Source organism: Nicotiana tomentosiformis, chromosome 8 (genome assembly GCF_000390325.3).
Source record: "Nicotiana tomentosiformis chromosome 8, ASM39032v3, whole genome shotgun sequence".
NCBI lineage: Eukaryota > Viridiplantae > Streptophyta > Magnoliopsida > Solanales > Solanaceae > Nicotiana > Nicotiana tomentosiformis.
In genome coordinates this window covers 105,995,541-106,008,164 of record NC_090819.1, presented here as the reverse complement: position 1 = coordinate 106,008,164, position 12,624 = coordinate 105,995,541, and positions in this window count along the sequence as shown.

Here is a 12,624-nt window from a genome sequence, read left to right as displayed (position 1 = left end):
ACACTATCTTTATTATTGCAATTGGAATTATTTACAATAGGGAAAGGATTGTGTATTGCATTCATATTATCAGCATGAACAGAAAAGCAAGGAAGATCACATTTTTGTTTAGGTGCAAGACTACCTTTCTTCAGACACTTGGAACAGAGGAAGAACAGTCCATCACCCATCTTACCAATCTCCAGAAGCCTCTTCAGTGAAGGGGACTGCAGTAGACAAGAAGTATCAGAAAAAGATGCAATGCACATGAGATGTATTGCTAAGGAACTGATAGACACTAGATTGAATTTGAAGGATGGAACAAACAAGACCTTGTAAAAAATAATTTTAGGTGTCAAGAGCACATCTCCAATTTCAGTTACTTTAACTTTGTAACTATTTGGAAGTTTAACCAACAGAGAATATGGTAAACATAAAATGTTTTATAAGTGAGTTTTGTTAAAGGTCATATGATGTGATACCCCAGAATCTAATATCCATAAGTCAGTTTTTGCATTAAAATATTTGCATGATGGATTATCAAAGTCAATTGAATAGATGCAAGCAATGATACCTGCAAAATTCACATAAGCTCCACTGGACATATTTGCACTGGCTGGGTTTTCTCTAGTACTGCCAATTTGAAAATTCTGCAGCAGGTTGACAATTTTTTCATACTGCTCTTTTGAAATACTCATGTTTTTATTTTCTCCTAGGTGTTCCACTCACCTCATCTATCTATATTTGCAATTGCATTTGCCATGGTGTTCTTCCCTTTGCTGAACCTTGTATTGTTTTTGTATCCTTGAGAGCTTTGCTTGTACTATTTGTGACCCTTGGTTAAAACCCTAAGGGTATCCATGTAGTTTATAACATATGTCTTTCATGTGACCTAGTCGTTTGCAATGGTCACAAAAGGGTCGGGGTTTATTGTTTGTACTCTGATTTCCAGTTGAGTAGTTTGTCTTGAAGGTTCTTCCTTCTAGATTAGATTTCAATGTAGTAAAATCAACAATTAGCTGATTTCTTAGCCCGAATTCCCTCTGCTTTTCCTCTTGTATCAACAAAGCAAATGCATGCGCCATGGATGGCAGAGGATTCATCATGAGTATGCTTCATCGAACAACCGTATAGACTTCATTGGGTCCCATTAGAAATTATATCTGTCTTCTATCTTGTTCTACTTTATGCATACTTTCCTTTGCCCCACAGGTACACACCCAATTGCAATGGGTTTTTATACTCAGAGTATTCAACTCTTTCCAAAGCTTCTTCATTTTTATGTAGTAGCCAGTGATGTCAAGCACTCCTTGACTCAAGTCATTGATTTCTTTCTGGATTTGGTATAGTTTAGTTCCATTTGTCTGATCATATCGATCCTCCAGTTCCTTCCACAACTCAACAGAATCATTCACATACTCAACACTGTCAACAATGTCCTTTTCCAGAGAGTTTAGAATCCATGAGGTGACCATATCGTCGCATCTCTCTCACTGACGAAATTGTGGAGACGTTGCATCGGGTCTCTTACAATCCCTGTTGATAAAACCTAATTTTTTTTTCACTGAAAGCTCTCTCAATACGCTTCTTCTCCAGGAACGATATCTAATTCCATCAAATGGAACAAGTACTAGTGTGGAACCGGGACTATCAGAAGGATGTACGTAAAGAGGGCTAGTTGTATCGATTACCATCTGTGAGTCGTCTCTTCAGTCTGTCTATAATATCCATCGAAACTATGCAAAATCGGTTAGATTGATGTTCGTGTAGCTCAATTTCTTCCATTTGTTGATGAATCGTCATTGCATGCATCCGACCGAGATTTTCCCCAAATCGATGGTTGACGAAGAACCCTAGGTTACTCAATGGTTAGAATTGACAGAAAAAACAAAGAATGGCGTGGTCGATAAGAGAACCTCAGCTCTGATACCATGTCAAGATTGTGGATATGAACTGAGCTCTGTATCTCCTCCAATGGAGGATTCAACAGCTTCTAGAAGATGGAGTTCGTAGAGAGAGAAATGAGAGCTGTAAAGAGTCTTTGAGTTTGTGAAATGAAACTCTAAGTCTTGTATTGAGTATTGTTCAGTTATATACAAGTGTATAGCTAAGATAAAACTGGGAAGAAAATAAACCTCCACTAATTAATCAACCTCCACTAACTAATGTACTAACAAACTATACTAACTAACACTAACTAATGATATGCTGACTTAGCTCAATTACAGTATAAATATAGTCTTAATAAAATACTTGATCTTCATTATAATGATGATCCATCTATTCTTTGCACCTCCACGAATCAGTAGTTATATTTGATACTAATATGTAATTGGTAACTGGGGCTTTCATTAAGTAGCTTAAAAGCTTCAGAGCAAAGTTAAATCAAGCGAAGGGCGTGAATTGAGGAGCTGCTTTCCTCTTCGTTATTTATGTTATACACCATAATAGGTTCTTAACTTTGCAATCTGTTCTGTATTAATCTCTAGGTTTTGCAGCGTTCCCATTACTTTGCAACCAAAGTCATATGTCAATTACTATATTCAGGCACCCTTTATCCTCAAAGAGAGAAGTGCCTTGATTGCTAAGGTAGCTACTGATATTGATAGCGCGGGTTCTGATAATATAGAGAGTGATGAAGAAAGCATCATTGTTAGTAACTTGCCATTGGAGTCAGCTTCAGCCGACGCTTGAGCAAAAGATGAAGATGAAGTTGGCAAAGAATATCCAATTAAGAAGGAAGAAACTTGTTAGGAAGCGTCGCTTAAGGAAGAAATGGCGATATCATCTTCAATGTTGAAAAAGAACAAGAATGTTTAGTCTTTACCTCAAAACATTTGCAGGTTTCTGCTCTTTATATTTCCTTCTATTATCGCAATTCACCTTTTTGTAGCCTTAAAACCATTTCAATTTGTTGATAGAATTTTAAGGATTAATTAACTTTTATTCCAGATTAATTTCTTAATTTTATAGTATAAAGGGATAATACATAATTACCTCCCTGGGTTGTCTCACTTTACCAGTTGCATCCTCAAATTTTATGGGAGTCCTATGACCCCCCCCCCCCCTCCCTAAATTTGTTTGAAGTGAAATAAATATAACATTCTGAGACCACCACCAATTTTAAAGAAATCAGTGGATTACACGCACCAATCAGATTGTGCCATGTCATTTCTATTTATATTATTCACTATTTTCATTTTATCGGTTTATATTTTCCTTTTCTTTCTTTTTTCCTTCCTTCTTCTCCAACAACTTTATCATAATACCTCCACCATAGATTTCCATAACACAACCTCCATCAATCAAACCAGGGAAAATCATCATCCAAGCCTTCAGATACAAAGTAACTAAAATCAAATTACTATTATCTAAACCACCACCAAATCTATCAGAAATCAAATAAACCCACAAATTAAAAAAAATCTGAAAATCTAAATCACCACCCAAACAAAATCCAAAATTGGCTCTTGTTCGTTGTTTTACGATTTAGTGGTGAGAATGATTATTTTACTTCAATCATTTATTGTTATTTAAACGGGTTGATATGGCTTCGACTTTGCCGAGAGGATCCAAGAAATTGAAACAAAAATCTAGAAACTCCACTAAGAATCAAAGCCAAACTAGGACCACTCTTTGATAGATTTTATAAGATTTTACAGTTGGCTTGCTGGAAATTTTGGATATGGTGATTGACCGGTGGTGGTGATGATGGAAGAAGAAGAAACAAGAAAGAGAAAAAGGAAAGAAAACAAGAGAGAAGAGAGAAAATAAAAAGGAGAAAATAAATGAAAAATGGAATTTTTAGAGTTTTTACGCGCTTTCATCGGGTGCAAAACAGACCAAGTGTCACGTCAGCGAAAAAGGTAGTCTTTATTTCACTTCAAATAAATTCAGGGGGGGCATAGGACCCCCCTCCCCCCTCCCCCGCAAAGTTTAAGGCTGCGACTGGTAAAGTGGGACAACCCAGGGAGGTAATTATGTGTTATCCCTAGTATAAACGGTAAATCAATTAGCTGTGCATTTTGTACTATCTGAAACTTTTCTTTGTTCAGTTTTGCTTACTTTCTTGAGTTCTTCTGGAGTCCAAGTCAGGGACTATAGATGTTTGCTTTAGAGGTTATCAAAGTGAAAACTATTCTCTTTGATATCATTGGTTTTGAGCATGTGTATCAGTTGTTGCCTCTTGTTCCGACTTTTCCAGTGTTTATGCTGTTGAATAAGAAATGAAAGCAATATCTACTCTTTTGTAAGTGTTCCAATTTCACTCTTAAATCTAAGCTTAGAGGACAAAAGAGTTTGTAGATCGCCATATATAGTTGTCCTTTAGTACCGCGAAGATCTAACGACTCTACAGTATCGAAATTATTTCGTGCACATCACAGCCCCAGGAGATTGGAAACTAAAATCACCAGTTTGTATCACAAATGACAAGAGTTTGATCAACGTGTATTTGTTTGAAAAGAAAATGTCAGAAAGGCGTATTCTTCAATTAGTTAAGCTAAAAGTTGAGTTGCATAACAAACGTCGTAAAGCACAGCAGAAAAGTGACTAAAATGTAAACATCAAAAATTAAAGACACATGAAAATTAGATAAAAATAATATTATTCATTATTGGCAATGATACATAGTTTTGGAATGATGATTCAAGGTCAGAAGAATTTTTTTTTTTTGGTAATAAATGTGAATTACCATAACAACCAAAGCAATTTTACATCCTAAAGAGCCTCTAGTGTCTTTGCCACCTTCTAGGAATGGTGCTCCAGACTCTAGATCTCCAAACAAAAATAACACATCTAATTAAATAGCCTCTGAATCAACAACTGACTTTTCCTAACTCTTTTATTCCTACCCAATGTACCCAATCTGTCTATAATCTCTCTTTTTAATTGTGCAAACACATACTCTCTGTCTACATTTACTTTTCTAAAGATTTTTCAGTTTCTTGCTTGCCAAGTTTAATACAACATGGATCCCCATACTGCAACAACTATTTCCTTTTGGAATTGGCTCCATCGTCTCCATATGATCCACTTGATCACCTAGCTTGCTTCGCTGTTCTGAATCTTTATGCCCAGCTAGCTGCTCAGCTTTTCTCTTAGGTCTGTAAGCCGTATGCATTGACCAAAGAGATGTGCTTGTGTCTCCATATGTGCCTGATCACATAGACACCATTGTTGATCATCCACACGAGTCAGTATTCTCTGCAATCTCTCATTGGTTAGCAATTTATTTTTGCATGCCAACCATACTAGGAACCTCTGTTTAGGAAGCATAAATGTGCTCCACATTAGCTTAACCTCCCTTACTATAGGTAGAGGCCCCACCATATGATGATAGCTTTTGGACATGGAATATTCTCCTGATGTGGTCAATAGATATTTGTCTCCTTGATACCATCCTGCCATTTGAACTTTGAGGGAGTTCAATTTCTTCCAATACCAGCTGCAATCTCCTATTGGAGTGTGATCCTGTATGCTATCTTTGTCCTTTATATAGATACTATTGACCCATTTTACCCATAAAATATCCTTCTTTCTAGTTAGTTGCCATAGTAGCTTACCAACAATCGCAATGTTCCATTTGCAGCAGCCTTTGATAATTAAACCTCCATTTTCCTTTGGAATACATACCCTGTCCCATACAACAATGTTAATTTTTCTTTTGTCCTCTATAGCACCCCATAGGAAGTCCTTGCATTTCTTATCAACTTGCTTTATTACACTTTGAGGCAGTATGAACACTGCACTCTAGAAGTTATATATAGAAAACAAAATTGCCATGATAATTTGCAATCTCCCAGCATATGACAATTGCCTTGTATAAGTAGTGATTTTGTTTGTGATCTTATCAACTAATTGCTTGAAATCCATCTTGTTCCACTTCCTTGAAGTAAGTGGAAGGCCTAAGTACCTTATAGGCAAGGTTCCTAAAGTGAAACCTGTTATATTGAGCATATTCTACTTTGTAATATCATCCACACCTGCTATAAACATAATAGATTTATCCAAGTTAGCCTCCAACCTTGTTACATCACTGAAATGCTGTAATGCCTCCATAACTCTAGCAACTGATTTCAGATTTCCTTTGCAGAATATCATGAGATCATCTGCAAGTACCAGATGTGTTAGCCTTATATTCTTGCACATGGGGTGATATCTAAAGTCAGGAAGATCACTCATCTTGCTTAGCACCCTTGAGAGATATTCCATAACTAGGACAAATAGGAGGGGTGATATAGGATCCCCTTGCTTAACTCCCCTCCTCCCTTCAAAATAGCCATGAATCTCCCCATTAACTCTGATGGAAAACTGTGTGGTAGTAACACAAGTCATCACTAGACTAGTGAAAGAATCTGGAAATCCAAAACCTTTCAAAGCTTCCTCTATAAATTCCCAATTGATCATATCATATGATTTTCTAAGGTCAGTTTTCACAAGGCATCTAGGAGAGGTCTTCCTATTGTAATGTCTCAATAAGTCATGACATATTAAAACATTGTGAATCAATGATCGACCTTCTACAAAAGCTGCTTGGTTTTCTGCTACTAGCACTGATACTGCTTTCTTTAGTCTCATACATAGCATCTTAAAGATGCATTTGTACAGAACATTGCAGCATGATATTGGCCGGAACTAACTTACATATTGTGGCACTGGCACTTTAAGAATTAGTGATATTACTGTTGAATTGATTTGTCTTAGCATCTACCATTCTCCATGAATTCCAATATAGCTGCAGTAATATCTTTACCAATTATACTCCAAGTTTCTCTATAGAATCCACTGTCATACCCATCTGGCCCTAGACTCTTATTCACATCAATGCTGAACATAGCATGTTTCACTTCCTTAGTTGTAAAAGGTTGGATCAGTTCTACCTGTTGTTCAGTAGAAAGTATATGTCCATTCTTCAAGAAGATGTGAAAAGCTTTTGCTCTTCTTCTTTTTCTCTTTCCTAGCATTGCTTCATAATAGTCTACAAGAACATTTGCTATGCTTATACTGTCTGTTTGTACTGCCCCGGTTTGATCCTTGATCTGAGTGATGGCTTGTTGTAATCTCTTATGTTTGATAACTGAATAGAAGTATCTAGTGTTTTCATCTCCTAGCTTGCTCCAGCTTGCCTTACTTCTCTGTTGTAAAAACAGTTTTGCTAAATAAGAAGATTTCCTAAATTTCTGGTACATGGCCTTCTCTTGTTCTTGTAATGTCACACTTGAAGGATCTACATGCAGTCTATTTTGAGCTTGACTTAAAACTGCCCTGTCATCCTCAGCCTCTGCTAGAATATTCCTAAAGTGTTGCTGGTTGAGCTTCTTAAGAGCCTTCTTTTGAATTTTTAGCTTCTTAACTATTTGGAACATACTATAGCCTTCTATTTGTTGTTGCCACACTTGTGTTACAATCCCCTTAAACTAGGAGTGTAAAGCCCATACATTGCAGAATTTAAAGGCTCTATTTACCTTCAAAGTAACAGTAACCTTTTTTAGTTTAAGTGGGCAATGATCATTGATTCCCTCTACAAGAAAATCAGCCTGAATCACTGGCATGTTATCCAACCATTCTCTATTGATAAATGCCCAATCAATTTTGGAGAACACTCCATTATCTCCATGTTTGTCATTCCATATGTACCTACACCTTCCATATGGTAACTCTATGAGTTCACAAACATCAATACAAACTTGAAAATCTACCACTTCTCCCATAATAACCGAAAGCCCTCCTATTCTGTCATCGGCGTGCAATACTGAGTTAAAATCCCCAGTAATCAACCATGGTATATTAATACCTCCACTATTACTTTCTAGATGTTGCCACAGACTCTTCCTATCCTCCTTAGTATTAAAAGCATACACATCTGTCATATAGAACTCCTTTTGAAGAACAACATCAGTAACAAAACATGTAATACTTTGGGCAGTTCCACTTATATACCTGACATGATAGTAGTCATGCCTTCATACTATAACCACTCGACCATTATAGTGTTGATATAGATTCGTGGGGTATTGCCATCCTCCAAACATATTATTTATTACTTTCTCCATATTGCCTGTCTTAACCTTAGTCTCTAGCAAGCTTACTATACCAATATTTTCCTTGGTACAAAGGAGTTTGACCGCCTTTTGTTTGTTAGGAGAATTTAAGCCCCTAACATTCCAGCTTAGCATGCTATCCATCTCCACTTGGAGACAAAACAGTGCCTCCCCTATGTGATACCTAGCTATTCTGTGGTTGTGTGCTAGTACTGACCTCTCTTAGAACGCTGAAAGTGTTGTGCCCTGCTGGTGCCTGTTGTACTTGCTCCTTAGGTGACTTCCTTGTATTGTGTGGAGTTACCCAGCCTTCTGAGTTCATCTTTCCTCTTTCGGTTATACTTTTTGGTGTCACCTTCTCGACTCATGACCTTGCATTCTTAATTACTAGTGTTGTTAAAGTTTGATTGTTGATTGCCTGACCTTTGTTTGTATCAGCTGCTTTTACTTCTTGCACAACATTTTGTTGCTTTTGGGAGAGGGGGGGGGGTGCTTCTTCCTCCTACATTCTTCCTCTGAATGACCATATTTATGGCAATGCTTGCATAGTACAGATTTTCAGTCATACTGAATTTTCTGTTCTACAAGTGAACCTTTTTTATTCCTAAAATATACCTTATCTGGTAAGGGAGAATCAACATCAACCTCAATAAGGAGTCTAGCAAAATTGAGCCCAATCTTGTTTTCAGTGTTCCTGTCAGCCATTAGAGGCTTACCTATCATGCTCCCAATCTTGCTAAGCCCTTTAGGACCCCAATATTTGAAATCCAAACCGGGTAGTTTCACCCAAATGGGAACAGTAACAAATCAAATGAACTGAAAAAATACGGTGAGAGTACAACATCCATGTTTTTGCTAACTTGTTCAACTATAGTTTCAACTGGTGACACCTGCATAAAATAACACAATAAGATTTCAAGGAAAGCAGTCACCAAAATTAAAGGATATAAAACTCTATTTGGATCAAGTCAAGTATGAAGTGGAACATGTCAGTACCTTCTTCGGATCTTGGAAATAATTCTCATCCATCACATTGGTTGATGTTAATGTAGTTTTTGTTGCCCCAAAGGACTGCAATGAGTTCTGCTCCATTCCACTCATAGAGATTTTAAGAGTAATTGTACTGCTCCCAAAGTTCACAACATGGAAATGAGTCATTCGTGGAACAAAATGACAAACGAGTCATGAAATAATAAATGCACCCGTTTGGTCATAGATTTTGGGTATATTTTTCAAAAAATATTTTGAAAACATTGTTAGTTAATGAAACATGTTCAGTTTTTCACGTTCCAAGAAACTGGTTTAGGGTAGTTTTTTGGTGAAATTTTTTCTTCCACTCACAAAACTTCAAGTTTTTTTCCAAATAAAATACATGTCCAAATATAACTTCAATTTCCAAAAATTATTTTTCAATATAACTTCAAAAACTCTTTTTTCAAGTTTCAATCAAATCTATGTCCAAACACTAACTATGTTATGGATCTGCAAAAGTCAAAACCACATCATTTTGGTTGTAGCAAGTATGAACTCATACTGAACACCATATAATTCTAGTAACAACGGTAAAAGAGAAATCCTCACTCCACAACCTAGGTATTATAACCTATGAAACAAAAACACTCTTAGTTTGTTTGACACATTTAGTTTGTTCTCAGAGTGCTATGTGAAGTTTGAATCCAGATAATGTAAGTCTTGAGAGTTGCTAATGATAACCAGTCTATATGAAATTATACACTAGTGTACTTTTAGCAGTTTCAAGAGAAGAAATTATCCAAACCCTTAAATATTCATCAATCAGATTAATAAAGTCTCCACCTTAATTTATTCTTAAGTACTCGTTGTCATCAATCTCATTTCACTATGGCAGATGCTATTAGTGAATCTGAAGAATACCCGCATAGCATTTTTTAACATTTGCTAAACATAAAAAATGAAAGACTCGTCAACAAATTAAAGAAGAAAGAAGTGAAATTTGGACCTCTACTAAATTTCCTTCCGTAAATGTTCCTTAGAGCTTCTGTTTGATACAAAAGAGTGAACTCATTAACCTCTGCTCATACTAAGGGATTTCTATCCTGTCGACCGGATTCGCTGTTTACTTTTTGTAGCCGATATAGATTATATACAATATACTGAATATATATATACATAAATTATATATCTTCAGGCTATTTTAGTTTAAAGATAACTATATGGGTGTTATAAATAAAATTGTATTTAAGGTCAATATCTATATTTTAGAGAGATTTTGGGGTTTGTTACTTTGTGGCTAAGTCACTTTTTTTCTATAAATACAAGGGTTCTATTCAATTGTAAGTCATCCCAAATCAATAAGAATTCTCTCTCCCTACTTTTCTCTGCAATACTCTTCTTCTTCTTTTATTGTTTTATAACACGTTATCATCACGAGACTCTAACCAATTGAGTATAGGGCAGTTGTTTTAATTTGTAGATATATTGTCTAGTTGTCTAATGTTTGAGAAATTAAACCACCCGTATAGATAAGATATAGGAATTTGCGTGAGGCTTTTGCGTGAATGCATTGATATTCCTATACTAGGTATCTTCTTTGGTCACCAGGCTTTGGGATACATGTGTGGTACTCTACTTGTACATAATATTGAGTATAATGATTATCAATTGTTCCGTGAACTTTATTCATGAATAAAATCTGGATCTAAGGTAAGTATTTTACCTTATTTTTCTTGTTTTAATTCTTAAAATTCTATAATTTGATTTTAAATACAAGAGAAGACAATAAATTATGATTATAACTCTAATAGAGTTTGTAAGAAATTATAACCATCCGAAGTGATAAAATTTCTATGTCTCGTCATGATCAAATTCATGTATGATTATGAGCACAAGAAGTGAAAACTCGTCCCATTGAATTTGCTTCATTCTCATTCCCGTAAGAGAATGTGGTAGCAATATTTAATAAGTATGAACGAATTCAAAATTATTATCATGAAGGTACCAATGGATGTGGACGTGGCAATAGACGAAATTATAATCGTCATTATTGTGGTAATGAGAACAATAAGGATTCTCAAAATAATCCTTCGCTTTGTGAAAGTAATATGTGTTATTGATTTGACATGAGATTTTATAAAGCACATATAGATAATTATGGTGCATTCATGATGTGAATGTGACAACATGTGATTTATGAATACATATTCATTCTTGGAAGAATATGAACATGCTAGTGGTAGTGAATATACCACACTCACCTCTAGAAGGAGGTTTGAGGTGAAATAGTAATATAATTTCATTTATTATGGCATGAATGATCATTGATCACGTACCTATTGTACGCCAAAATATTGTGGCAATGTAATTATTAAAGGATAACAGTAATGTAAGAAACAAATCTTGCATATAATTTTTGACCATGACCATAATGGTATAACTTCTTCCTTGAAAGAGATATTCACCATATGGATGTTGATTAATATGTGGTAGTACAAAATTAATTGAGAGCCCTGGAAGAGCCAGTTATACTATTTTGGAGAAATAAAATTGATTATCAATAAGGTATTGTGTCGTAGTAAGTCTCAAAGAAACTTATTGAGTTTCTAAAACATTCGCGAAAACTGTTGGTTATATTGAGACTATAAATAATCAGAAGATTTAATATCTTATATTACTACAACTGTAGCGGAGTAATATGTATATGAAAACTACCCACTTTATTGCCCGATTTGTACTACACAAATAAAAAATATGGTGAAATTATATGACGTAGTAAACTGGATGTTTATCGATATAAAAACTCATATCATAATAAATTTGGAGTTTTTTGTAATAATTGCACACGTCTTGGTGTAAACATGAAATTTATCAATATTGATAATTTATTCAGTTGGCATAATTCGTTTAGCTATACTAATTTAAGCATGATATGCAAAAATAAAAGAGAATTCACATGGGTAAATATTAGTAAAGAACTAGAAAGTTCTTTACAAATTCTCTTATGTTGCTTGTTCTCATTAATTAATAGACCAACTAAAATTATGATTGAGTCTCATGACTGCTGAAAATATCAAAGGTGAATATGGGCACATTCACTTGCCATATATACTACATAAGATGCATCTATGAGATGATTACATGTGCGATTATTATTAACCCGCAACCCGGTGTTTGTGAGGCAACTTGCTCAATAATTTAATTTAGAGCATAATTTTCAGATTTTCTATTCAAGACAGTTCGTCTTGATAAGTTGGTTTACTTATACTTGGTTTAGCAAATAATTTATTGAGTGCCTCCACTTAATAACTAAACTATTACTTATGAGAACAATGTTATCTATATCAATTTGATATACGTTATATACGAAAATATATTACTTTCTCCCCTCACAAATGGTTCAGAGTCAGAAACCAAATATTTTCATCTTATTATTATTGATGTGCGATATATATTTTGATTAACACCATAACACACAAATGTGTGCTTCCAAAGTTGAGTAAGCATGTTAGTTTTTCTAACATGAGCGGGAGACAGAACAAACAGTTGAGAAAAAATTACGTGGAATGAATTATCATTTGTACATTTAGATCCTCGAATAAGATAATATGAACTTGAAGTTCATAAAAAG